At 42.2% G+C, this 4,071-nt stretch overlaps 1 long non-coding RNA gene across 1 annotated transcript; it reads right to left on the bottom strand.

Annotated features, from left to right (window-relative positions):
• Window positions 1-1,905: 1,905 nt before the first annotated feature.
• Window positions 1,906-3,279, bottom strand: LOC110709526. The gene is made up of 2 exons (XR_002508974.1): window positions 3,050-3,279; window positions 1,906-2,320 (listed from the first exon to the last, which is right to left on the bottom strand). It is a non-coding gene; the product is annotated as an uncharacterized LOC110709526 (long non-coding RNA).
• Between the last annotated feature and the right edge of the window lie 792 nt (window positions 3,280-4,071).

Genomic DNA, 4,071 nt, shown 5'->3' with positions numbered 1-4,071 from the left:
GAATGGTGTCCTTCCAACAAGTGTATTCTTCCGATAGAGGATTCAGAATTATTACAGAATTAATTCTTTAGTAAGATCAAGTGATCGGAATGCCTAGGTGAAGGCCGCTTCCGATCAGTAATATCGAGGTACAATTGATATTACAGCTTAATCTTAACTGAACCCTTCGGGTCGAACCCAATCGAATCACCGATCCGAGACGACAAATTAATCCGAAAGGATTTAATGAGTTGATAGAGTTTTACGAATACAGACGTTGGATATCGAGCCTAGGGCGTCGAGACCGAGCGTCACAAAATCACAAAGCGACAAGTATGAACATAGCCCTAGCACCACACTGGCCTAGCCATGTGGATGCTAGGCTAGTTCGAGCTACCATGCACCTGGCATGGCTAGGCGCAAGCCTAAGCACACTAGGTGTACTAGGTGCACCATCGCAGCCTAGGCGCGCCATCGCAGCCTATTCGCAAGCTCTAGGTGCACCAGGAGCACATGGAAGTCTATCGCAAGCTCTAGGCACACCAGGAGCACCTGGCAGCCTATCGCAAGCAATAGGCGCACCAGGCAACCAATCGCAGCATGCGTGCTGGCGTGCGTGCTAGCCTTCGCATGGCAGCACCAAGCAGTGCACCATGCGTGTGCGAGGGCCTGGGCGCCAGCACATTGCTAGGCCACGCATAGCAGCCCAGCATCGCTACGCACCAAGGCTGCTAGGGGATGCGTGGGTGTGCGTGAGATGCTAGTGGCTCGCTAGCAGCACACATGCTGGCTATGTGAGCGTGTTGCGCGAGGCTGGTGCGTAGATGCTAGGCGTGTGCGCTGCCTAGCCAATGCGTAGGCTGCTAGGGGCCAGCGCTAGCAATATGTGCTAGCAAGGCTAGGCGCTAGCACACAACACCAGCGCCAGCATCGCCCAACGCCAGCACGCATTGACTGGCTGGGCTGCTGGGGCTGCTGAGCATGTGCTAGCTGGCTGGGCTAGCTGGCACTGCTAGCTGGCAGCAGCCCAGCAGCCTATGCTCAAGGCGGTTTTGTGAGGGGGTGGGGAGCAAGGAATGGTCCCCCCCACCTCTCCATGGTCCTCACCTAACCTCCTCTCTCCCCTTGACACTTGTTGCATTGCGATTGAATTTAATTATTAATTTATTTTAGAAATAAATTAATTGCCAAATTATTCATTCTCCCACATTGGTTGGGGAATGAAGTTCAAGGGTGCATTTCCCTATAAATACCAAAGACATGGTATTGGGAAATACACAACCTTGAGTGGAATTAAAAAGGCAACTCTTATAATTAGAGTAAACCTTTGATTCGTAAAAATCATAGTTTTGTTTTGTCCGGGTCTTGACTAACCTTCAAGACTTGGGACGCTCGGGTCGAGTCGTGGGTAAGATCCGTCGGAGATCTCGTAGTTTCGGGATTTTGAAGTAAGAGCTCATCGGGAGCGAAGCACGCAACAAAGGTATAATTCTTGTTCTTAATCTTGTTTGATTAAGTTTATTATGCTTGTTAATTGCTTTAATTAAGGGGCGGGTCTTGGGGGGTTTCCTTCCGCGTAGTGTCGGGTCACTACGAAACCCTACAAAGAATTCATGCCTCCACAACTTTTCCAATCTCCTTAACTTTATGACTATACATTAATTGAAAGTTCAAAATTCTTTTGTGCAACTTCCAATTATCATCAATGAAATGAGCAGTCAAAACAAGATAATTAAAATTTTGAATAGAAGTTCAGCAATCATTGTTAGAGACACTCTCGATTTCAAACCCCCAATTAATTTCTTTAATTTTCCACTTTCACAAACAAATATATTTTTCACATCTCTTGCAACTCTAAAACATGAAGGTATATGAAATTGAGGTACAACAACACTACAAAAATACCTTAAAACCTTCACGCTCAACTATAGAAAATGGTTGTTCATCAACAATAACCATTCTTGCCAAACCAAGTCTACAAGCAGTTTCATCAAATTTCCAATTAGAGACTATAGTAGCATCAGATTCAGGAGACTTGTAAACATAAATGAGTTTTTTCTTTTTGTCTACATTTGGAGGGTATTTTGAACATGCACCAAGGTGCTTCTTTAATGAAGAAGTTCCATTATTAGTATTACCTGTTAGCATTCTCTCACAGTATTTGCATTTGACTTGAACAATTTTTTTTGGTTACCAGATCTCTAAATTCCCAAAAATGGTTCCAGTATTCTCACTTCCTCTTGTCACCGACCTTGGTTGATTTAGTTGTTGCATTGCCAATTCTAACCTCACTTTCATATCATCCATAGGGACTGACGAATTGCCGATATTGCTCATAGTTCTGAAAAATTAGGAACATACTTCAGTAAGACAGTAACTAAGTTACTAACCATCCAACAAACAACTGCAGCAACAAAAAAACCACCAAAATATAACAAACAAACAAACCAGTTTCCTACCTTTCAAAAAGTAACAAAATAATTTAGAACCCAGCACAATATAGTTATATTTTGTACTATGTATTACATGCATAGGGAGAAAAAGAAATCAGAAAATGGTGCCATATCATTCATCACTATACTCAAATCATTTTGATGCAAGGGATTAAACAATAAGATTTCAACTACGAGGAAGCTAACAAACTTACAAAGTAAAAAGTCAAGCGTATTCAACAACAAGCAATTAAGCAACATATTCACTAAAGTAACTAAACTAACTATCACAGCCTCTTAATTGAAACAATAGCTTTTAGGCTACATACATTTACGGAAACAATAATCAATAAAATCAACATTACAATCTCTTAATTGAAATTTTAACAAAAAAATATAAACTACATAGTTACAAATCTTACAATCTATGAAAAATAAGTTTTGAGCAACCAAATTAATTGAACTCCAATCCACCCACAACTCACTGAACAACTCCTCCCACAAATCACTAGATTGCTCTTCATCCACAATTTCAAAGGCGACTAATATTGAATCGAAACTAACAAATTCTACAACCAAGTAATTCTAGGAAAATCATTATTGAAACAAAAAGTGAAAAAAGTGAGAAAAATACTTACGAGTAACAGCGTCTGGTACCGGAGATTCGGAAAAGACCGAGAGAATCAGGGAGGATGAGATTTTGAGGAGAGATGAGAACAGAGAACGAAAGAGTGATGAGAAAACAGAAGAGAACGGAGAAACCTAGAGAAGAGTAGAGACCCTAGAATGAATTGGAATATTGGATGAAATGAAAGATGGAGGCTGGTACTCAGGTAGAAGCGTAGAACCGTAGAAAACCCTAAGTAAATGGGTCTAAATGCCTAATGACTGTTAGGTTTTTAAAAAATAAAATTAAAAATTTATAACTAAACCAGTACCGGTTCCAGGTACCCGGTGTGTCTGGATCAAAGACCGGGTACCCGGTTTTGGAACCGGTTCCTACCGCGTACCCAGTGGGTACCGGGTCCGAAATTTTAGGACCCGGTCCCGGAACCGGTTACAACCGGGTCTGACATTTTGGACCTGGTCCCGGAACCGGTGAGACCAGTTTCGGATCCGGACCCGGCGGGTCCTAACCGGTTTCGGGTCCAGTACCGGGTACCCCAGGTCTTTGCTCACCCTTATTCTCAACTGATGCAAGAGTAGCATTGTTTTGTTCCATGGTGGCGACCTTAGTAGTAAGGCCTTCCAACATAGAAGTGAGTGCAGCAATGGACTTGTTGATCTGCTCGATATCTTCCTTGCTAGCCATTGGAGTGAAATGAAAATGAACTTGGGGTGATGGAGATGGACTTTGTGGAGACGACAGAGGTTTCCTTGGATGCTTCTTATGTTTAAGAGGTTGTTGTGATAGCGAACCGAGCTGTACTAATCTGCCCCTGCTCCTTGACATAGTGCTGCAATATTGAAACAAATGCACCTTTAATGACTTGACTCAATCTTGACCCAACCGGAAGAGGGAAAGAAAAAACAAAAAGAAAATAAAAAGAAAGGTTTTGAAAACGATTTTTTTGTTTGTAGTAAAAGTATGTATGGGAGGATACCGTCATAGTACGTAACATAGTGCACGACTCGAATAAAAAAAGAAGTGTGTGGATTA

Source organism: Chenopodium quinoa, unplaced genomic scaffold (assembly GCF_001683475.1).
Source record: "Chenopodium quinoa cultivar QQ74 unplaced genomic scaffold, ASM168347v1, whole genome shotgun sequence".
Taxonomy (NCBI): Eukaryota; Viridiplantae; Streptophyta; class Magnoliopsida; order Caryophyllales; family Amaranthaceae; genus Chenopodium; species Chenopodium quinoa.
Note: the sequence above shows the minus strand (reverse complement) of the source record. Positions and strands in the feature narration are given on the sequence as shown.